Source organism: Mustela nivalis, assembly GCF_964662115.1.
Source record: "Mustela nivalis genome assembly, chromosome: 8".
NCBI classification, from domain to species: domain Eukaryota; kingdom Metazoa; phylum Chordata; class Mammalia; order Carnivora; family Mustelidae; genus Mustela; species Mustela nivalis.
In genome coordinates, this window is record NC_139027.1 from 37,453,443 (window position 1) to 37,478,335 (window position 24,893).

The 24,893-nt window shown below is 41.1% G+C and overlaps 1 gene segment (V, D, J or C); it reads left to right on the top strand.

Annotated features, from left to right (window-relative positions):
* Positions 1 to 21,155: 21,155 nt before the first annotated feature.
* Positions 21,156 to 24,893, top strand: part of LOC309870880 (immunoglobulin kappa variable 1D-12-like) — a 38,151-nt gene continuing 34,413 nt past the window's right edge. Inside the window, exons 1-2 of the V gene segment in view lie at positions 21,156 to 21,341; positions 21,541 to 21,960.

Below are 24,893 nucleotides of genomic sequence, written 5' to 3' on the forward strand. Positions count from 1 at the left end.
ACTTTAGATTTGTTAATATCATAGCATTATCATTCATTTTGGGTTTGGAAAATTATGCCATGGTTATGTGCAGTGATACTGTTAAGGAAAGCTAGGGCAAGAGTACACAGGAACTATCTGTTATAGTTGAGACTTTAGCTAAGTCTAAAATTATTTCAAAATAAATATGGCATAGAAGTAAAAATAAAAATAATAAAAGAGCATAAATGCTTACTGAAGGCTTCCACAAGTGTTACTCTATTTTTGCTTCATTTTCTGGGTGTAATTCCAGTGCCTTGTGGCACCAACCTGGACTCTGATTGTCTACAGTATGTTGACTTATTTGTCCATCCTGGAATACACATAAGTTGTTAAAAAATGGCTAGTGCCTACTTCTGAGCATAAGAATTCCAAGTGTTTGAATTCCATTTCTCTTAATTTCAGAGCTTGGGGTCCAAGTTCTCTATTTAAAAATTACTTCTTTAGTTAGAGTTAATCCTTGAATAGCATCGGTTTGCCCACTCAAGTCTACTTACATATGGATGTTTTGGGGTATTTTTTTTTTTTTTATAAATACCGTCCAGTACTATAGTGTATTTCCTCTTCCTTATGATATTCTTCATAACATGTTCTTTTCTCTAGCTTTCTTTATTGTTTTAATGCTGTATATAATACATGTAACATACAAAGTAATTGTTAATCTACTGTCTATGTTATTGGTAAGGCTCCTGCTCAACACTAGGCTATCAGCAGTTATGTTTGGGGGGAGTCTAAAGTTAGACATGCATTTTCAATTGCATGGGACAGAGGGTTGGCACCATTAACCCCTGCGTTGTTCAAGGGACAAGTAGTTAGTCCACACCTTCATTCTATGATAGGTGGCTATGATAACTCTTTAAATCCAGTTCTGAAGTCACTCCCAATTACACAATAATAAACAGTTTAGTGAGTCATTTCTGCAAAAACAAACAAGAAACAAGCACTGTGCACAACTGGAAAAATCATCAAAATCTATTTCAGTTCTTTATTTTAGGAAATTGCCATAAGAACAAAATAAATGGAGCAGGGCTCATTCTTGAAAAAGAACTAGAGCTTAGAGTAAGGAAGGAGAGTCTGTGTCTTTTTACCCATGAATGCTCACTTCTGTCCCCAGTTCAATTGATCTGTCACTTAACAACATAAGGATGGTGACAAAAACTAACAGGTTATTGCCAGGAAAAACTGGACTTCAGGTGGGGTGTGGATTGGAGCAAGATCCTTCAGCAAATCCGGTTATTTAAACATAAAATATTAAAATACTGGCAGAATAGGAATGCCTCGGTGACTCAGCTGGTTAAGCAGCTGCCTTTAGCTCAGACCCTGAGTTTCTGGGACGCAGCCCCTCATCCATACCCAGCCACCTGCTTATTAGGGAGTCTGCTTCTCCATCCCCTTCTGCACCTCCCCCTGCTTGTGCTCTGTCTCGCTCTCCCTCTCTCAAATAAATAAACAAAATATTTAAAATATTGGCAGAATATTGGGGAAAATGTCACACATAATGGAACATAATTAATCTATAGAACAAAGAAACTCAAGGAAATCTGCTCAAGAGAAACACCATGAGATTCACATTACACAGAGTAGAGTAAAAATGATCAAAGACAAAGAGAAAATCTTGAAAGTGACATGAAAAAAACCCAACTCATTTTTTAAGGGAAACGATAACACATTGGCTATCTTTTCACCGGGACTGGTAGGGACCACAAACAGTGACAGATTTAAAGTGCTGCAAGAGAAAAGAAAAATCCACAAAGAGTTTTATAACCACAAAACTATCCTTCAGAAATAAAGGAAAAGTAACAATATCCCCTGAGAAGCAAAAATGAAGAGAAGTCATTACTGGCAGATATGCAAACAAAAACCATAAAAGGAAATCCTTCAGACTCAAAGAAGTGACGGAAGGAGCTAACTCCAATACACAAGAAAAAAGGAAGCACTCAAAAGTCGTAAGGAAACTAGAAAGAGGATGGAAACAAAAGGATGTTATGTGTAACTAATGAACCATTCAACACTACATCAAAAACTAATGATTACTATACAGTGACTAACTGAACATAATACATACATACATACATATGATAAAAATAAACTGAAAAAAGAATAAAACACACACACACACACACACAAAGGATGCTTGCTGTGACTTATATGAAGCTGAAGTCCAAGAAAAGTCCAAAGTATTGTGAAACATGTCAAAATCATAGTTACCTCGGTTGGGTTAGCGGAGAGTTGGTTTGGACTCGGAGGAGAGAGGCATCTCGAGAATTTGAAATATTCTACACTTCAATATGGACTGTGAATTTATGTAAAACTCAGATGCACAATTAAGATTTCTGCCCTTTCCTTGGCACTACTTTTACCACAATTTAAAACAAAAAGACAAACCCTAGATTCGTTTAAATAAATGTGAGAAAGATTAAGAGTCACCAACTACTTATGGAACTCAACCTTATTAAGAAGTATAAATGTGACTGGGAATGTTCTAGAGACATAGAACACCGGTTGAGGAAAAGAAGGAAATGTCAAACTGTGTGTCTTTACTCTTCAAGCAGCATAGACCTTAGCTCTCTGAGTTTTCCTTTGAACACAGACATTTTATATTACTCTGCTCCCCTGGGGGCCCCTACCCTCCCATTGGCTCTTACCCAGTGGCTGTAGCCACCAGGAGATTTGCATATTGTTCCTTAAAGGAGGACTAAGATACAAAGGCTCAGATAAAATCTTTGCAACTGAGATAAAAGACCAGCTGTCGTCTTGGTCAGGACTCATCAGATAAACTTCCCCAAATGAGGTTCCCTTCTCAGCTCCTGGGGCTGCTGATGCTCTGGGTCCCAGGTAAGGACAGAGGGGAGATGAGAAAGCAGAGTGGGTCAGGGAGGGTCACACTACGGACACTCTGCTCTCCATGTCTATTATGGCCAAGAGCTAGAAGCCTACCTCTTACCCTCTGGGAAGGGGCATGTGATGTTTAGATCCCGGAGAGCAAGGAACGTTTCAGAAAGAACAAAGATCCATGTTGTGGTAAGACTATGACATAGAGAAAAGGGGGTGAGGCAGGCAACTTTTAGACTCGACTTTGCTGCAAATCTTAGGTTCTTTTTTGAAATTGGATATTTGGGGTTATTAATAAATATCACAAAGTGTGGTGTACCTGCATGGCAGTCAGTTAAGCTTCTGCCTTTGGCTTAGGTCATGATCTCAGGGTCCTGGGATGGAGCCCCAAATCAGGCTCTCTGTTCAGAGGGCAGTCTGCTGCTCCCTCTCCCTCTGCCACTGACCCCCACTCATGCTCTCTCTCTGTCATATAAATAAACAAAACCTTTTTAAAAAAGTTACAAGAAAGTGATGTAGCCTGAAAGAATTACCAAGTAAAATTTTGAAAATGACTCATAATGTTGGCATGTAATCCTACAATTCTCTCTTTACTTTAGGATCCACGGGGAGGTCATGCTGACTCAGACCCCACTCTTGTTGCTGGTCACCCCTGGAGAGCCGGCCTCCATCTCCTGCAGGGCCAGTCAGAGCCTCCTGCACAGCAATAGAAAATCCTATTTAAATTAGTACTTGCAGAAGCCAGGCCAGTCCCCACAGTCCCTGATCTATGAGGCTTCCAACCATTTCACTGGGGTCCCAGACAGGTTCAGTGACAGCAGGTCAGGGACAGATTTCACCCTGAGAATCAGCAGGGTAAAGGCTGACAATGTGGGGGTTTATTACTTCGGGCGAAGTATATATGTTCCTCCCACAGTGGTTCAGCCCCAAACACAAACTCCCTGCTTGTCATGGCCCAGCTGCCCACACGTGTTGTTTGCCTGGGAAGCAGACACAGCAGATTATCTCAGTCAGTGTAAGAGGAAGAGGTTGGGGACCTCAGGGCAATGGATGAGTTTGAAGACTTACTGCTTCTTGCAACCCACAAATTTTGAAATTTTGATACACCATGTTTTCTTTTGGTTTAAAAAAGTATCTAATTTCTCCTTTTATGTCTTGTTTGACCCAAGTTTCACTTACTGGGTATATCCTCTAGTGAGTACAGTTATTTAGGAAGGTTGACCAACTTGGGTCACAGAGGTCTCAGAGCTCAGGAAATTACTCCAGTGACCTGCAGTTGGGGAAGTTCATTCTGGCTGGATGGCTTGATCTCAGTACTCATGCAAGGAGAAAGTCTTCCTTCTAATTAGAGAGAAGTTCCAGGTGGGCCCATCAAGGAACAGGCCTCTGTGTGTCTCCAGTGGTGGCCAAAACAGTGTGGGTTAGACTCTGTGGCTGATAAAGTCTATGGGTCAAAGTATAAGAGTATCACATTGTTGGGGCGCCTCGGTGGCCCAGTCTGTTAAGCATCAGCTCTTGGTTCGGCTTAGGTCATGATCTCAGGATTGTGTTCTCAGGGTCATGACCTGAGGGTCATGAGGTTGAGCTCCACATAGAGGCTCTCTGCCCCTCCCCACCCCACTCTCTCTGTCTCTCCCTCTAATAAACTCTGATTCCAGGAGAACAGATCAAATAGTTGCACCAAGACTATCTGGATCTCAGACAAATTACACACTAGCCTTCCATTTTATTGAACACAAACTAACATCCTCTGACAACTGAGGCAATCTTCAGTAAAACCAACCTGCATAAGTCCTTCCTCATTCAGTGATGATGGTCAGATATAGAGACTCACAGAGACTGCTCTGTTCCCCCACATGATTGCCTTGTACCTTTTTACCAAATCTTATTACTTGTGTCAACTCCTGGTCAGTTTCACTGCCCAGGCCACAGCATGATTCTTTATCGTGCAGGAGACAGAGATTCTTTTTTTAGAATTGGAAATATTATGGTTTCTGTATATAAGTAGAAAGGAAAATTTCAAAGCCTTTTTGTAACAAAGAAAGAATTTTTATAAGATTTACTATTTTCAAAAATACTAATTTAGAGGTACCTGGGTGGTTCAGTGGGTTAAAGCCTCTACCTTCAGCTCAGGTCATGATCCCAGGGTCCTGGGATTGAGCCCCACATCGGGCTTTCTGCTCAGCAGGGAGCCTGCTTCTCCCTGTCTCTCTGCCAACTTGTGAATTCTGTCTGTCAAATAAATAAATAAAATCTTTAAAAAATACTAATTTAAAAAGGTATTATGTACCCCTATGTTTATTGCAGTATGATTTATAATTACCATGGTATAGAAACAACCTAAGTGTCCATCAATAGATGAATGGGTAAGGAAAATGTGGTGAATATACAATGGAATGTTACTCAACCATAAAAAAGAATCAGATTTTACCATTTGTGACAACGTGGATGGACTTAAAGGGTATTATGCTAAGTGAAACAAGTCAGACAAAGAGAAATACCATATGCTTTACTTGTACGTGGAATCTAAAAACCAAGATACATGAACAAACTAAAAAGATTTTTATAGAACTTAGAGTCACATTAATAAAGCTGTTTCTTTGAAAGGAAGTGAAAAGCTGAGAAATCAAGGAGTATAACTGCTCTAAGGAAACTCCCAGACTTATAGGAAATGAGAATCAGAGCCAGATGATGTAACCCAAGTGCTGGCTGGCAGCACCACCTCCATCTTCAGGGAAATTGTATCTGCGATCTGAGATACAATCTCAGATTGTCCTCCTCACCTCTGCATTTGTGGTTGTCTCTCCATTCATATAGGTGGTTCCAGTTCAGTGTGGTTTTTTACTAATCCTTACAAAGAATGAAGCAACTTCAGGGTCTTCAAGAAAAATGTCTAACAAGTAAAGGAAAGTTGCATCTGGAGGTAGATTTCTTCTCATTGGAATTCTTCATCCAACCTGACCTAATCATGGAACAAGGGAGTTGTGTAGGCATGTTACCAGTAGATGGGGAGTAGATGGGGAGCACAAGATTCTATTTTCTTTTCCATAGACTTGTACCAAATGCTATCTCACCAAGTGTAGGTGACGGGTGAGTCAGGAGGACACAAGGGATTCGATTCTGTGAGCACAGGAGAAAAATTTCTTCCTCAGGCTGAGCCCATGACATCTGATTTGACCATTTGGGGATGGGTTGCTCAAGAGTAAAGAAGAAAAGGTGAATGGTCTTTGCACCTGGAAGCCCAGGTGTCCCTCCACAGCTGCTGCTCATGTTGCTCCCAGCCCACTCTGCTGTCCAGAGTCCATATCAATGCCTAGGTTGGTGCTTTCAGGGAGATCAGGCTAACTTAGGACACAGAGTGAACCCTGGAAGTCCCAGCTCAGTTTATCTGCCTCCTGTTACTCTCACTCCAAGGTGAGAGGAACATGGGATGATTTTGCATGTAGTGAAAACTTTGTCTGCGCTGTTGGGTCCTGTGACTTTTGCTCAGTCAGCACAATCATAAAAGCTCATTAAAGGCACACCTGGGGGGCTCAGTCAGTTAAGCATCTGCCTTCGTCTCAGGTCATGATCCCTGGACCCTGGGAGAGAGACCCAATTTGGGTTCCCTACTCAATGGGGAGCCTACTTGTTCCTCTCCCTCTCTCTTAGCCTTTCTCATGCACTCATGCTCTCTCTCTCAAATACATAAATAAAATCTTAAAAAAAAAAAAACCTCAATATAGAACAATCATCCTAGCACTGTCAGGAAGATAACAGTTAAGATCCGGATTATAGGCACACCTTTCATGTTTCATTTCCAATCTCAGATACCACCAAAGAAATCATGAAGATGTAGCCTCCCTTTCATTGTCTGCAGGGGAGAGGACAGCCCTTACCTGCAGAGTGAGTCAGTGTTGGTAACTAATAGAAACCTGGGCAGACTTCCAGGGTCCTCATCCTTGGTGCAACCACCAGGGCCATTGGCATCCCAGCCCAATTCAGTGCCAGTGGATCTAAATAGACGTTACTGTTTCCATAGGCAGCCTGGAATGGAGGATGCTCCGGTTTGCTCTGCTCAGCAAGGCTCCAGTGAGAACCACAGTGATCCAGTCTCTACCACAGACCTCACCAGCTCCTTCCTTCAGAAGCATGGAGACACATCTTTTGCAGCTTTCTCTGTTCCATTTGCCACCTGAAAAAGGAGCTTGTGAGGATTAGCACCTTATTTCATTCAGGTCCTAGAGAACTGAGTGGGCTCTCAGACTCTCTTTTGCTTCCCCCCATGAAATGTCAGATATTAAAGAGAAGTGGAGGACACATTGTTCACTTGCACACAATTTACCAGGATGAAGCTGAGGCTCAGGAAGGGTCATAAATATCCCAAGTTCATGCAGAGAGTTAGTGGTGACTATATTGAGAGGAATCTCCTCTCCCAGATTCCCCAGGTACTTCCCATTTGACCTGAACAAGTGATGGCCTTTTCTGTGAAGGCCCAGTCCCTGACAAGAAATTTCCCGAAATTTTTTCCAGGTCCCCTCAGAAGATACTTTCTCTCAATCACAGGAATAAGGTCTGGAGCCTGAAAATCTATTGTTGGCTGAGTTCTTTCATAGGATTAACACACATTTCTCTTGAGAACACTTCTTAAAAACAATTCTGAGAATTTTGTGGTTTCAGAGCAAAAGAGATGCAAATCATCTGAGTGTAGGTGAGGAGGTCCTATCTTATAAGTCCACATATGCCATCCACTTCTTTGTATAAGTCAAGTGGGTATAGGAAAGAGGAGATTCTCTGAGCTTTTACAAAGTGTGCATACACCTGGCTCAGCTATATGTCCATGTCCAGCTAGGCTTACTTTGAACTTGTTAGCAAGGAAAACTTCACGGACCTGTTATGTGAAGTGAATTTCCTTAGCAATAAGAATCTGTTAAGGAAGGAGTCACCTAATTTCTATCCGAAAATCCCCAACCCATAGATCTCCCTCCTCTTTTCTTGGCAGTTGCTCAACTGAGACCATGCCCATCCACTGAGTTCTCTTCAAACACCTCTGAACCCTCAAGACCCTGGGAAAACTAGCTTCCCAGTGGGTGACCTGGAATCCAGATATCCTCAGTGTGTCTTTCCACATAAGACAGGCACTGGTTCCATCCAGAGAAAAGAACCCACCAGGAAGGTTCAGCAAAATAGACCTTTCTCTCTGGTACTGAAGGACACATAGCTATTGAGTTTTTAGCATAGCAAGTTATCTAGCCCTCAAACTCATTCTCCTTTTAAAAGGATCCTGGCACTGAGAAGCAAGAATGGGGCTCATTAAATAACTACAGATTAAGTAATGATATTTTTAGTCACAAGATGAACAATATTCTGGGATATTTAGCTAGAAGTCACATTTTTATCTGTGACTATTAGAGAATAGTTTTCAAAAAGTTATATATCAACTATGAAAGAGTAAGTGAGAATACTAGAAGCAAGAGATTTTATGCAAGGATTTGGTCAAGGCAAAGTGCTGAAAGGTATTCTTTAGTCTCATAAAAAAATGAATCTATCCCTGTGTGCAGTGAGTAGATACCATGAAGGGACCATGAGGAACCATGGATGGAAATATCTTCCCTGACCCCCAAGGATGAGTAATAGACTCACTGCTTGTCTCCTGAAACAATTCTCCCATTGTTGGTCATCGATTCATAAAGATTAGTAATAAAAATTCCTTAAGGTATTAGTGAATAAAGGCCCTGTATCTAGAGATATGGATTTCCAAATGGTCTTGACTTTACATTAACTCTGGGAGGAGTTAATTTAAAGCTTTGCTGAGAAGTGAACTCTAGGCATATGATTTCTTTTTTAGTCATTTCGAAGTTGTCCCATTGTCACTTCCTCCCCTTGTTTATGTTGAGACTTTAACTAACCCTTCCTATTCTTGTTCCTTCAAAATGAGAGGATTTTCTTTTAAAAAAGAGACGCAAAGATAGAAAAATCTTCATCAAAAAATGAAAAGTAACTACATCACAATTCTTTTTTTTTTTTACACTAACATTTTTTTTAAAATTTTATTTATTTATTTGACAGACAGAGATCACAAGTAGGCAGAGAGGCAGGCAGAGAGAGAGGGGGAAGCAGGCTCCTGGGCTGAGTGCTCGGATCTGAGTGATCCAGAGAGCCTGATGCGGGGCTCGATCCCAGGACCTTGGGATCATGACCTGAGCCGAATGAAGGCAGAGGTTTTAACCCACTGAGCCACCCAGGTGCCCCACTACATAACAATTCTTAAGTTGCTGAACAACTATAGAGATCTTTGTGTGAGCTCAAGCAAATAGGAGAAGTTAAAAATCCAAATTAATGTGAGAAGATCAGGCTATATCTGAAAGACAGAGAGCTGGCATTTCTGGCAGTTGAAGGCTTTTTTTTTTTTTTTTTGTTTTTTTTTTTTTTTTTTTCATTGAAATGACTGAGCAGCCACTTGAGGAGGTTTTTGTTTAGACCCAGAGCACCGTGGGAGGTGTCTCCTTGCTCTGCTTGCAGTAATAGTTGGCAGCATCCCCATCCTCCACAGGATCAATTGTGAGACTGAATTCAGTCCCAGACCCACCGCCACTGAAGCGGGCCGGGACCCCAGATGCTTGACTGGATGCTTTATAAATCAGCATTCTCGGACGCTGTCCTGATTTTTGTTGATACCATGTAATATAGTGTGTCATGCCCCAAATGTCACCAACGTTCTGACTGGTCTTACAAGAAATGGTGGCCCTCTGCCCTGGAGACACAGTCAAAGAGGCTGGAGACTGGGTCAGCACAATGTCCCCAGAGCAGCCTGGAATGAGAAACACAACAAATTTAACAGAGATACTGAGAGCATCCTAGTGGAGGCCCACAGCACTGATGACCTTGTAGTCAAAGTCATGGACAACACTCTGAGGAACCAGAAAATGGAAGGGAATTGGGCAACTGGAACCCCATGCCAAATGCTTGAATTCCAGCCACCAGGAACCCAGACACACTGAAAGCATCGAGGCCACAGTTGAGTTTGCCCACCATTTCTCAGTGTGCCCCCCTCTCACCTGGAGCCCAGAGCAGCAGGATCCATAGCAGGGGAGTCCCGGACCCCATCTCAGAGAGCTGGACTAGAGGCTGCTCCTCGGGGGCCCTGACAAGATGCCTTTAAGGATGTTGAGAACAGCCTGGGGTTTTGTCTAATGACACAACATGCAAATCAGCTCCAAAGAGCTTGAGGTTGTGCCCAAAGTGGACACCTGCTCTCAGAACACCCTGTGGGACTTTGGGTCACCAGAAATTTCCAAGTATAGCTCAAGCATGTCCCAAGGGATTTGGGGACCAGTTTCTTGAATCCTTGCCCTCTTGTCTGTCTGAGATGCCATGTGGGGGAGTGCCCTGGGCTCTTCTACTGTGAGGATATAGGTTATTTCAGAAACACTCTTAATCCCTAGAATTAACACAATAATGTATTTCAAGTTGTGATTATTGTCAGGAAGAGAAAGCCGCAGGATTATAAGAGTGAACCAGGGTGGCCTGGTTCGATGGGGAGAGGAAGTCTGCCCCACTGAGTAAAAGACCTTCATATGAAGTCTTGACATGTCCTCAGGACCTGGAAAGGGTGAAAGGTCTGGCACGGACCCTTGGTGAAGGCTGGGAACAGACACTAATCTAGGAATTTGCCTCAGTGTGGAAAAGCCGGGACTCTCTATCTGTTCAGTCCTGGAAACCAATGTCATGTCCCCCTCGAAGCCCTCCCATGTGGAGGGGTCACTCCGCTGGCTCCCATTCACAGTGAACAGCCAGCATCTGACTTGCCACTATTAAAACTTTGTCACCGAAATCTCAAACTGAGGAACTTCTGGTTCTACTACAGCAAAAGTATCATGTCCTAAAGACACTGGGCAGAGTAATAGCATTGATATTAGATTTAGTCTACCTATGAAGGGAAAAAAATAACTGATATCTGAAAATATTTCTTAGAGGTTAAAAAGGTAAAAGAAATCAGCCGAGAATAAACTGGTAAGATATTCTATTCTGAATAGTCAAGAACAAAAACTAATAACAGTCTTTTTAGGATTGTTTAAATATTATAATCCAGGAAAATTGTCCTTGGGTTCAGTTGAAAAGACTTAATGGATTTATTGCCATATCCCTTTATTTAACTTATTTTCTTCATTCAACATGATATTTTCTTTGCTGAGAAAACAAAACCTTTGGCAGGATCTCTACATAGAGAAAACCATCACCAACTCCCACAACAACAAAAGAGAAATTGACTACTTAACTTTGGAACTAACAGGAGCCAGGACTTGACTCAGGACACCTGTCAAGCATCTTCCAACCCAGGGCCCTGCCCCAGGTGTGCACAGAGAATTGGAGGTCCTACACATCAGCCATCAGTAATAGGCAGGTAAGCTCTGTTATTCTTTAGTGCTCTCTATAAAGTCATAGCCACCTCCCACACGATCATAGCCCTGGACACAATCCCACAGACCAGCTGGGCAGGGAGGCTCTTTTGTGACAACTGATCCACTTTTCCATTGCATCTACACTGTAAGGGAGCCACACTGGCTTACTTTAGAGAAAGTTGTGAAGAATACAAAGGAAGTTCACACATCTAAGCTTGCAGCTGTTTGTCTTCAAGAAAGGTCGTTGCCCCTGGTGCCCACACACAACATTAGTTACAATAGGAAGGGCTGAGTAGGGGCAGTGACGGGCTTCACTCAAGCTACTGGGCTGCTGCTTTCCCTCTAGCTCAGGGGAGAGAGCTGCTCTAGTGTTTGGAAGATACAATAATGCATGATAAGACACACTTCAGTTGATGTTTGTGAGGTAACGTGCAATCAACCAAAATAGAGCAAGGGGACCTGTTTACGTAGAATCTACTGCCCCATGGAGGTTACTTCATAATAGAGAACCAAAGTTTAAATATCACATAGAATGCTGTCAGTACAAGTAACAGGGTCAGAGAAATGGTAGATTTCAGAGTCTGCTGAGTCAATGACTTAAAGTAAGATCAAACTGTTTCCACATCAGCTCTGATGTCCTCGGTCTGTCAATAATGAGTTCCTTCATGATGGGCTGATGATCCACTTTCTGTACTACCAACAGGAGAAAAATGCTATATTTTCACTGAAACATCAAATGCAATTTTTGAGTCTTCTATTGAAGTCTTACTGAGTAATCTAGAACAACAATAATTGTACACACTGTTTCTCTTTAGTCAATAGATTGGAGTTAAGCCAGCTTGCTATGAAGCCCAAGGAAAGGTTTAAGTTGAAGGCCTAAGATATTGAGATGTTTAAGAATGAAGCATGTCTACATGCTCAGTAAGCATCCAATTCCCCTCCACACTTATGGATGGTTGAGATCTGTGTAATGGGAATGGTTAAGTCTTCATAGCAGAGCCCAGATTGTTGGGGAGGGGAGAAACATTCCAAATAATCCAGAAGAATATGCAAGTGTTTTCATAGTGTAGAAACAGAAAATGATGGTTATCCTCAAAGTCCCAGAACCTAAATCCAGTCCTACTCTCAGAGACAGAACCATGAATTCTTCTCCACTGTGAGGTCTACACAGCTTCTGTGAAATTCACATAACCCTGCCCTTTCTCAGTGGACCTCAAATGTTTTTGCAAGCCTTCAACTGGGATCCAGTGAGATATTATTTTTCTATTTACATTTTTCCTTTCTAATAGCCTCTGGCAAGTAGAAGGAGGAGAAGCTGAGCAAAGAACAGTCTTAAAAACACCAGTGAGTAATCATGTCTTGAGGTGGCAAGCTATGCAGCTGGCCAAAGGGTTACAGGGAATGCTGATGTGTCATGTTACAGGGGAGCATTCTGCTCTGAAGCCCACTGATCCCTTCTCCGCAAGATGCAGCAGAAGCCATGATCATGTCAGTAATATAAACCCATCTGTATGGACAATTCAGATTCAGGTGATCCAAAATATTTTGAATGGTGTAGACAAGGGCCCATGGCAAGTCATTACAGCCTTCACAGAATGACCTCCTGGTACAAGAGACATAGAAGAGCTTTATCCACTCAATCTTCCCTTAAGACTCATACATTCTTCTATGATTCACCCCAAAGGCTTATCCTACAACTTAGGGAGAAACAAGGCTGAGCGGGGAGGAAGCAGCTGGTTCAGCAAAGCCTCCCTTACCCCATGGCCCTGGGGAACAGGTTTGTGTTCGAGGCTGAAGCACTGTGGGCAGAGAGCTATAATGCTGCATGCAGTAATAGTCCCCCACATCTTCAGCCTGGAGGTTGCTGATGGTGAGGGTGAAGTCTGTCCCAGACCCACTGCCGCTGAACCGGTCGGGAACCCCAGATGCCCGGGTGGATGCCCAGATGATGAGTAGCTTAGGAGCCTGCCCTGGCTTCTGCTGGTACCAAGCTAAGTAGTTCTTCTGGTTGGAGCTGTATAGAAGACTCTGGCTAGACTTGCAGTTCATGGCAATGCGTTCTCCTGGAGACCCGTTCAGGGAGGCTGGAGACTGGGTCATCACAATGTCCCCAGACACACCTGCAATCACAAATGGACAGTGGCCATACACTGTCTCATTAGTATACTAAAATATGTATCTAAAAATGTAGGTTTCCTTATTTTTCATAAGTAATCAAACTGTTTTAATGAAATGTTTTATTCATAACATGTTGTAAAGTCATTTGCCAATTTTATAAAGATCTTTCTCCTCTCAGCCTCTCACCTGAGATGCCCAGTGCCACAAAGAGGAGGAATTGGAGCTGTGACACCATCGTGCTGCTGGTCACCTGTTTGATGCTCCTGGACCCCATCCCCAAGAAACCCTATTAATATAGCTCTCAGCAGCCAACCCAAGACCCGAGGAGCCTATGCAAAGCATCAGAGAGCATGAAAGTGCCTGCTCACTGAGCTGTGAATCAGAGAATGGAAAGAAAGAGACAAAATATCAACACCCCAGGAAATGTGATTGTATGCTACAAGAGGCCCAGAAATCACCTTAAAACTATGATTCTCAGCAATATATAGCAAAATCCCCAAATGTAAACTCTTGTTAATATCTATTAACAAACAGTTAATAAATTCTTGTTAACTGTCCCATTTCAAACCAGCTAAAGTCAACCTGAAAGCATAAATCACTTTTGTAGTAAAATATATGTGTTCATGAGTATATAATTTCAGAACCTAACTGAAATGATATAAATATAGTGTGAGTGCATGGAATGTACTCATGTCACCAGAATGAACATAGAGGGTAGGTACACATTTACATCGCTATCTCAGACTTTCCTCTGAATTTTAAACACATACTTGAAGTTGCTCTTGGACAACTTAAAGGCGTCGCCATATGTCCAAAACAGACCTCTGGTAGCTCCCTGTGCACAAACTCGATTTCAGAAAATGTGTCACCACATACTTAGGAATCACCCTTGTCCCTGCTCTTTAGGTCAACCAGGGTCTGAATAGCCCAAATCCTTCCCGCCTGTAGCATCACAGCTCCTCCTAGGGGCAGTAGGTGAAATAGCTTCAGCTCCAGGCCCTGCAGAGCAGTTCTTCATTTCTCTTGACTCCAAATCAACAGTCCTTTTAGAATTCCACAAACAACAGCTTCCTAAACTCTCCTAGGCATAGAGAATTTAAAACAAATCGAACAGGGGTTCCTGATTGGTTCTGTTGACTAAGTGTCTGACTCTTGATTTTGGTTCAGGTCATGATCTCAGGGTTGGGAGAAGAAACACCGTATCAGGTTCTGTGCTGGGCTCAGAGTCTATCTTCCCTCAGGCACCTGGGTGGCTCAGTGGGTTAAACCTCTGCCTTCAGCTCAGATCATGATCTCAGGGTCCTGGGATCGAGTCCTGCATCAGGCTCCCTGCTGAGCAGGGAGGCTGCTTCCCCCTCTTCCTCTGCTGTTCCCCCTGCTTGTGCTCTCTCTCCTTCTCTCACTCTCTATCAAATACATAAATTCTTAAAAATTGTCTCTCTCCCAGAAACAAAACAAAAGCAAGAACAAAACAAAAACAAAAACAAACAAAAAAATGTTTTCTCTCTCCCTATCCCTCTGCCTCTCCTCCCTCCACTTGCTCTCTAAAAAAATTAATAAAACAAATCAAACAAAACCTCATAACACTTTTCTTTCAGTGGGAAGGATGGATAAGAAAGAAACAAATAACATCTCTGCTGCTGTCACTTCTGCTCTCTGAGGTCCCCTCTCTGGGTGGCATCATCACTCAGCATGAATGGGGCAGTGGATGTCCAGGTCCATTTAGTGTATCGCATCCTTCAGCATGGACAGACAGAGGAAGAGAGAACATGTCTGTGTGGGTTTACACTTTTGTTCTGGGAAAATAAAATCAACTGTAGTCTCATACATTGTCAAGTATCCAAATCATCTCTTGATCATGGACAATAGTCTTTCCATTCCTCATTTCCCTGCAGCATGAAACTACCCAAGATAAAGGTTGGTGACAAAAATCAATACTCTAACACTATATATAAAGATAAACTGGGCCCAGTTTTATCAGAGCATTTTTGTATGTTTAATATTCCTTTCTGGTGAGGAGAATCATCTTTCATTTTACCTTTTTCCATTTTTTCTTGGAAAAAAAAAGTTTATTGAATATAAGAGGTAAGCACTGATTCTTCATGTGCCTCAGATTATAGTGACTTGTCCTTGAACCATTTACTGTTTCCTCCTATAATCCTTACCTCAGAGCATCAGATCCAGATGGAAGAGAGGATATCTATATTATTTCCTCCAAACTATCCCATTTCTCCTTCCAAGGCTCTCAGTTACTGTTTGGTCAATTTGCTTTGGTCAATTAAGCTGCTTCCAGCTTAATTCCAGGGAAGAATGGATTCTCCATTCACCAAATTCCTCTTCTTGACTGGAGTGGCCAGAAATCTGTCAAGAATGGTCATTACTGAAGCTGGACCACATGGAGAGACTCTCAGAATTCCTGATAGAATGTGAGGAATGAATACCATGTATATGGAACATATATAACACAGGATCTGTTGGCATCCATGCTAAAACTTCCCTTCATATGGAGCTAGTGCAATGGAAGTCAAAATGGAAAGGTAGAAACTGGATCTTCCTGATATAATAGGTGACAGGATCACTTTTCTTTAAACCTTCCACTCTGGACTTTTCATTAGCGTAAGCAACCAGATTCCCTTTACTATTTAATGCAGTGCAAGCTGGGGTTCCTGGTAATTGCAACTAAAAATTTGCCAAAAGATTTTGTACCCTCTTACGCTGTTGGTGGGAATGCAAGCTGGTGCAGCCACTCTGGAAAATAGGATGGAGGTTCCTAAAGACATTAAAAATAGAGCTACTCTACAACTCAGCAATTGAACTACTAGGTATTTACACAAAGACACAGATGTAGTAAAAAGAAAGGGCAGGTGCACCTCATTGTTTGTAGTGCAATGTCCATGATAGCCAGACTGTAGAAGGAGATGAGATGTCCTTCAACGGATAAATGGATAAAGAAGATGAGGTTCATTTTTACCACGGAATATTACTCAGCCACCAGAAAGGATGAATACCTATCACTTGTATCAACATGGATAGAACTGGAATGGATTATGCTAAGTGAAATAAGTCAAGCAAGAAAGACAATTATCATGTTTCACTTATATGTGGAGTATAAAATAGCACAGAGGACTGTAGAGGAAGGGAGGGAAAACTGAATGGGAAGTCATCAGAGAGGGAGAAAAACCATGAGAGACTCTGGACTCTGGGAACAGAACTGAGGGTTACAGAAGGGAAGGGGGTCGGAGGTTGGGGTAACTGGGTGATGGGTATTAAGGAGGACATGTGTCATGATGAGCATCAGGTGTTATAAGCAACTAATGAATCATTGAACACTACATCAAAAACTAATAATGATGATGATAATGATAATAATAATAATAATAAATGAAAAAATTCTTAGAATTGGAAAAAAAAAGATTTTGTACTCTTTACCAACCTAACAAGTTCAACAAAATTGAAAATAACACCATTTTATTTTTTGGCCTGCACAGTCTCATCATAGAAAATATAAAAGAACCATTATTTAAAATGGTCTGTTTCTAACAGGGAGAACCATGAAAAATGCAAGCCAATATGGTAATATCAACCTTTACCCAGGGAAAAGTTCATTATTTTCTTAATATTGTCAAAAGCATTTTTTAAAAATTTTAAGCCATTAAAAATCATATACTATATGTAAAGGATTTCAATTCAATTATTTTTCACTTCATTACTATCCTGAGAGAGAGCATGATCTTCTTCAGGAATGAGTGCAGAAAATGGGAAGGATCACTAGGCACATATATATGTACACATACTACACAAGCATATCAGCAAACTGTAATAAAAATATTTGTAGCCACTTGATCACAGCGATGGCTTATACATTTGAACTAGCTGTATATGTTCATATGCCTTCCACAAACCATTCCTCATCATAAATTATACCATCTTTAAATCAGTAATCAAAAATCTTCCAAACAAACAAAAGTCCAGGACCAGACAGATTGGTAAATTCTACCAAGTATTCAGAGATTTAATTTATCTATATGTCTCAAACTTCCAAAAAAATTGAAGAGCAGAAATGCTTAAATTCATTTTAGAAGGCCAGCATTACCCTGATACCAAAGCCAAAAAGTGGTAACAAGAAAAAAAAAATTACAGGCTGATATCCTAGATGAACATAGATGCAAAAATCCTCCACAAAATATTAGCAAACCCAATTTAACAATACATTAAAAGGATCATACACCATGAAAAGTAGGATTTATTCCAGAGAAGCAGGGATGGTTCAATATCCATAAATCAATCAGCATGTTATATCACATTAACAAAATTAAGGGTAAAAATCATAAGATTGTCTCAACAGATGGGAAAAAGTATTGATAAAATTCAGTATCTATTTATCAAAAAAAAAAAAAAAAAAAAACCAGAAATGCCAAGGGTTATAGAGGATATGGAGAAAGAGGATATGGAGAGGATAAGGAGACATGCCCCCAGGTTTTGTCATTGGGGATATAAATTGGTGCAGCCACTATGGAAGACAGTATGGAGTTTCCTCAGAAACATAAAAATAGAACTACCCTATAATCCAGCTCTTCCACTTCTGGGTATTTGAAAATATATATGCACCACTGCGTCCATTCAAACATTATTTAAAACAGCCACGATATGGAAACAACCTAAGTGTCCACTGATGGATAAATGGATAAAGAAGCTGTGTTCTACATGTGTACGCACACAATGAAATACTACTCAGCCATGAAAGGGAAAGGAATCTTGCCATTTGGGACAACATGGATGAAACTTGAAAGTAATATGCTAAGTGAAATAAGTAAGGCAGAGAAAGACATTATGTATAATATCACTTCCATGTGGAATCTAAAAAAGCCAAATACATAGAAACAGAGAATAGATTGGTGGTTGCCAGGGGCTGGGTGGTGAGATAAATAGCAAGATTTGATCACAGGGTACAATCTTCCGCATATAAAATAATTTCTGGGGGTGCTTGGGTGGATCAGTGGGTTAAAGCCTCTGCCTTCGGCTTGGGTCAAGATCTCAGGGTCCTGGGATTGAGCCCCACATCGGGCTCTCTGCTCAGCAGGGAGCCTGCTTCCTCCTCTCTCTCTCTGCCTACTTGTGATCTTTGTCGGTCAAATAAATAAATAAAATCTTTTAAAAAATTAAATAATTTCTGGTCTCATGTACAGCATGGTGACTGTAGTTAACAGTGTTATATTGTACTGGAAGGTTACTAAGAGACTAAACCTTCAATGTTCTCACCACAAAAAAGTAAATAAGTAAAACAAAAAGGTTAATTATGCACAGTGAAGGTTCCATTAACTCTCCTTATGTTGGTAACCATTTCAAAATATAAATGTAGGTCAAATTATCACATTGTGTAAAATGTAAACTTACACAATGTTATATGTCAATTATATCTAGAAAACAAAAATGTTGACATCATTTCTTCCTGGCCCCCGTGCTTTCTAAATAGAAATCCTCTGTCATTCGAGGTGTTTTCCTCTTTGGGTAAGTGTGATTTTTCTCTTTCAGCCTATGATATTTTTTCCTTTTTCTTTAGTGCTCAGAAATTTTAATACGATGTGTCTTGACATATATTCTTCACGATTATGCTGTTGGGGGTCTGCTAAATGTGAAAAATTTTGAGCAATTAATTGTTCAAAATATTTTTCATCTCCAGCCTCTCTCTGCACTCTTTCTAGGATTCCAGTGGCACAACTGTTAGATCTTTGGTTTGGTCCCATGTATCCCAGATACTGTGGGTTTTGTTGTTGCTGGTTTTGATTTGGGGGTTTTCCTTTGTTTTGTTTTTAACGTAGTTTCTCTTTTTGGTTTAGGCTGGGTAATTTCTTGCCTCTGATCTTTCCTCCTTTATCCTTCCACTCTCCTCCTTCCAGACCTTTCCTAGTCAGATACCCCATAGGGCATCCATGTCCTTACTTCAGGCCACTTCCCCAGCCACAGTAAGTCAATGACCATTTGTGCTCTTTGAACATCTACTAACTAAACATCTTATTTCATTATGGTATGATACGGGAGGTGTCCAGTTTAACTTACATCAACATATACTGCGAAACTGGGCAGAACCAGGAGTCCTCTCTCTGCTATTTGCTGGTTGGGAGTCTCTGTGTCTTTAGTCAGATATGGTAAGAAACAAAGACAGGAAAGCTATTATAATGCAGTAAGAGATTTTTATTATATGCATAGTCCCCGGGGAACAGAACATACAGCATGCCACATGGCCACACAGGCAGTACCGAGGTGAGAAGAGCAGACAGAGGGAAGTAATGCTGGCCTGTATTTTTTAATGTGTATTACATGAGAAGTAATGGAGAAGCAAAGTCAATAAGCTACTTAGACATAAGATTGGAGACTTTGAAAATTTCAGCAGGCTGCAGACTATAGCTGTGCCCCTTGTCCTCTGGTAACCAGGAAGTATTTGGGTAGAAGGAAATGTCACAGATTGCTGGTCTCACTGAAAGGAAGAGAGTAAGGATTTGGACTCAAGATTGTCTGGCTTGCATCTCAAATGTATGCCTTTGGGCAAGTCTTTTACTGTCTCTGGGAATTAGCTAATTTGGGGAGAAGCACTCCCTTCAGGGCTGGAGCAGCAAGAATGCGGAAATAAGAAAATGCATTAAATATAAAACCTCATGAAACTGAAGATAGGAGATTGTGCAGTGGTGTCTGGCAAGAGTGGTAAGTATTGTGGAGATCTGAAACTCTTGTCCCATAAATTAAGAGTGCCTGCTGAATCTGCTTGGGTCCAATACTAAAGGAAATACTTTCTCCTTCCTGAGTTGACAGATGCTGGGCTCCACCCAATCTTACAATCTGGTGTGTCTGACATTTCTGGTTTAGGACAATCAGCTCTGTCATACAGTTAATTGATGTGCCATGGACAGGTCTACCAGGGCCGGTGCTATGCTGGAAACTACTTGTTGAACACTGAATAGGTTGTTTTTGAGAAGGGCCAAGTCTTGGCAAAGAACCCAGAAGTCTATGCTATGAGTCTTCCTCTGGGCTTGCCAGCGTATCCACACCATCCTTCCCGGACACAGATGCATGTACCACCCAACGACAGGAGAGGTCATAAGGCCCACGTGATAGGACCACTTGCATCATGACCTAAACCTGACACAGGGTCTCTCCTGGCTCTGCGCCCACTGTAAACTAGTGACTTCAAAATTTGCTAATAAACGGAATTGTGTAGCTTATCCAAGTGTGGAATGTGTTGTCCCAACACTCAACACTCAGCAAGGTAGTGTGCTTCAACCTCAGTGGTCGGAGATACAAGATACAAGTATTTGTCCTTTACCTTGACAACGATGTGCCTGCATTCCTCAGATACCTGGACCCCTGACATAGCCACCAGGGCAGGGTGCCACATGAATTTTTGTGTGGTTTGCATCCCACTGTTGTAGCACATGTGTTTTTGCAAGTTAGTGAAGTTCTCACCATTTCTTGCTCATCGTGTGTAATTAAAAGGATGTAATTGATAGAGTGTGGCCTGGCGGGATGCTCTGGGGGTTGTTTATACAACACACTGCAGCAGAGAGCAGGGCGTTAACATATCCCCAGTCTACGACTGAAGATGTGACCCCCTCTTCACTGCAGTGAAAGGGAATTCCACCGGAGGACTGCATTACATCATATGCCATGCCCCCTGCTGGTAGATCCTGTAGTTGGCCCAGCATGGGGTAAGCATTTTCAAAACCTCCACAAGGCCAGAAGAGGGAGACTTAACACACCCAGAGAAGAAAATGTCCAGGTGGGCAGATTCTTCTGAAAAACTTGGTTTTTGAGTATTTAAGCAACATGAATGCCCCATAATTTGCATATCTTCTTCCTCTTAGATCTGAAGCGTTTCTGCCTTTCAGAGTCTTATACCAGAGTCTCTGGGTGTGTGGCATGAACACACTGGACCCATCGAAAGCAGCAAGATGGTGACTCCATCACAGCTTCTTGGCCTTCTGCTCCTCTGGGTTCCAGGTGAGAATATTTAGACAAAGGTGGTTAAAGTCGGGGTATGATTTTCCATCCCTGATTTTCTTTCTTCATTGGGAATTCATCCACAGATGAAGTTGGCTTGTTTTATAATAAGTAGTATTCTCTGTCCTACCTAAGTAGATATTAGTGACTTCCATGTACATATCATGAGACTCTGCTGATGTTTCTTGTGTGGTTTCAGCCTCTCATGGCGAGATTGTCCTGACCCAGTCTCCTGCCGTCCTGTCCATGGCTCCAAAAGAAAGAGTCACCATCACCTGTCGGGCCAGTCAGAACATTAACAAGTGGTTAGCCTGGTATCATCAGGAGCCAGGGAGAGCTCCTAAGCTCCTCATCTATGAGGCATCCAAGTTGATAACTGGGGTCCCATCACGGTTCAGCGGCAGTGGGTCTGGGACAGACTTCACTCTCACCATCAGCAGCCTGGAGCCTGAAGATGCTGGGACCTACTATTGCCTGCAGTCTAACAGCTTCCCGCCCACAGTGTTACAGGTCAGAGCATAAACCACCAGGGAAGCAGATGTGAGGGGCCGGGCTGCCCCCGCTGCTCCTCTGATTCCTTGCACCTGCTCAGACAGTTTCTCAGAAGCAACTCCACTTTGTAGGTCATTGGGGGCTTTGAGAGAAGGACAAGAAGGCTCCTCAGCCCCCTGACTGACTCCCTTTCCCCCAGATCATTAGACCTCAGGAGTGTGAATGATGGCATCTGTTGGGGTTTGTACAGAAAAGGGAAGCCACTCTAGGTTTTCCAAGCAGGGATTGCTTCCAGAAAGGAAGTAATGTCTAAACGTCACTCTCTCAAAGGCCTGGGGATATAATAAGGGAAATAGACACTAGAAACAGTGATTCCTCGGTGATCCCCCATAAGTCAGAGAATATATACCATTGGAGATACAGGCTGCCTAACCTTATAGTCCTCGGACCTTTCTGTGAGGGCCAGGGATGGAGGGACTGATGCTCTAGCCGTCACAGATCATCTTCAGGTGATTCTCTGGGCCCTCATTTATCACTCATCTGCCTGCAGGTGCTGATGGAAGGCACTGAATCCTCCTATTCTGACCTTCAGATCTAGGGTAAGGTGCCTCATGAGCAACTCTGTAGGGAACCATAGAGGAAAGGGGGCTCTGGGAAATGTGCTTCCAGAAGAGGTGGTGGTGACGGGAAGCTGACTGAAGACAGCCTGGGATGGTCACTGTTTTTACATCTCTCAGAAATTGGCCAGTTAGGGGAAGACCCCAGTATATGTTTCAATATGCTTCTAGCTACCATCATTAGGCCTTTATTCATAACAAGGAGATTTTGTTAAGCAACTGAGGGAACAGAAGAATGAGGAAATTGTGTCATGTATATAGAAATAATTTGGCAATGAAGGACTTTCGTGATTAAAAAAATTAAATGTGGATGAAGCATTGTTTTTTCTTAATATAAGAATACCTTTTTGCTTAAAATTCTCTGTAAGTCAGAACATCATCAACAACCCTGAAAGCTATGACAAATGTGAAATAGCTGTCTCCACCTGATACCTACTCACATGGCTCTCCATTGTAAAAAGATGGTAGGAGCTGCGTAAGGTTTAAGATGCTTTGCTGTAGAGGATTTTTACTTCCCTTAAAGTAGTCTCTCTTTAATTTTCTATCTTCATTTAAGACATTTCTATTGAAAGCCTCCTGTTGGGTTAAATCCACAGGTTGAAAAAGCTTCCAATTTTACATTCTAATTCATACAAAATTAAATCACAAACTTCTCTTAGACTGCAAATATGGAAAAATAATTATTTGGAAACAACGTGACTATGTATCTTAAAAATTAGATATAATAATGATTTGTATAAATTTAAAGAATTACAAATACCACGGTAAGAATAAAGCAAAATTGTATGCAATTCTGTCAGGATAACTGGACTTAGATTTGCTTGTTTTGTGGATTCTGTACCCTCCTACAGCTTGCCATGAGAATGATGTGCCATGGGTAGTCACCACACTCTGTCTTGGCCCCAGTTCAACCACAATCCATAGACTGGAGAACTGTGTATCTCCCTGCAGAAGAACCACACAGCTGATCCCTGTGCATTATCCAAATAATTGTCAACGTGAACATCCATGACTATAGGAACAAATGCTTAGTATAAGAAGCCACTGAGTTTTTGAATGGTTTGTTAAAACAGTGTGTAAAATCTGACTAGTACAGTTTTTACATATCTCTGCATAGAAATTGACAGTTTTATTAAACATGATGGCATAAAAAGGAGTACTTGGAAATCCATTCATAAGAAGATACAAAACAAAGAAATGTTTTTAAAAATATTTGAATTAAAAGTGTAAAATTCACCCCATTGTAGAAACATCTAACTGAGATTCCTTAGAGTAATGGTAACAAATTCTGTAGATAATTCAGACTTATTAAATGTGATCAAATCTAAAGTTTATTCATATATATTCATTCATATATATGTGAATGTATGTCCATATGTATATATATATGTATATATGTAGAGTATGCATACATGTAGATACATATTTTTGATGTGTTTATACAATTATCTTATGAATTAAATGGATTAATATGACTCTAGTAAACTCCCCATGAAAAACTGGTGTCCAGGACCAAATATGATATAGTACTACTAACCTGGCTTGAGGTATTTTCTTTACAATCTTTGTTTCTATATCATACACCAATTGGTATACTTATCTGAATATATGTTTTCTCGCTCAGTGGAGGTCCAAAGGCTTTGAATGGAATTATTTTTTCCTAGCAACCCTTATACTCCATGAGAGCCCCATTATCTCTATGTCCACATTCATGTGATGAATTCCAGGTATGAAATGTTATCCAATCTTTTTTTTTTTCATTTTATGGTGAAATCTATTAATACTCTTATAACATAGGTCACAGTTCTTGTAATTTACAGAGAAAATAACAGCTAAATGAAACTACAAATTAACAAACATAAAACAGAATGATTGAGAAATGAATTCATGGGTAATACCATTTGTACTCAAGTGGATCATAAGGGACAGTACTCAACCTTCTGAGAGGAAGCATATCAGAATCTTGTGGAGGGGTAGTTATCAAGTTTGATCATTTAACAACATGTGCTAAAATCTCAATTTAGTCCTACAAATATTAACATTTGTTTTATCAACAGTTGGCATGTCTCTAAAATATCGGTTGAATGATATCTCTGGCCTTATTGGTGAATTAGAGAATAAAATTATAATTTAGAGATGCATAGTCAATATGTTAAATATTTTAGACTGTTCCTAGGTAACACCCCTCCATATTTTATACATAATTAACACTGAAGAAACTTGGATGAAACTGGAACAATTTAACAGGTTGTTCTGTAGCCAAAAGAAACCAAAAGTGAAACAAGTCAACCTATGTCCTAAGAACTTTAAACAGAGAACCCTAGTGCACAGACCAATGGGGTATATATGAACTACCTCATTTCCCACTTTCCCAGATAAGGTAAGCGACATGGAGACTTAGAAAGACACATTTATTACCAAGAATGATATATTGACTAGTCAG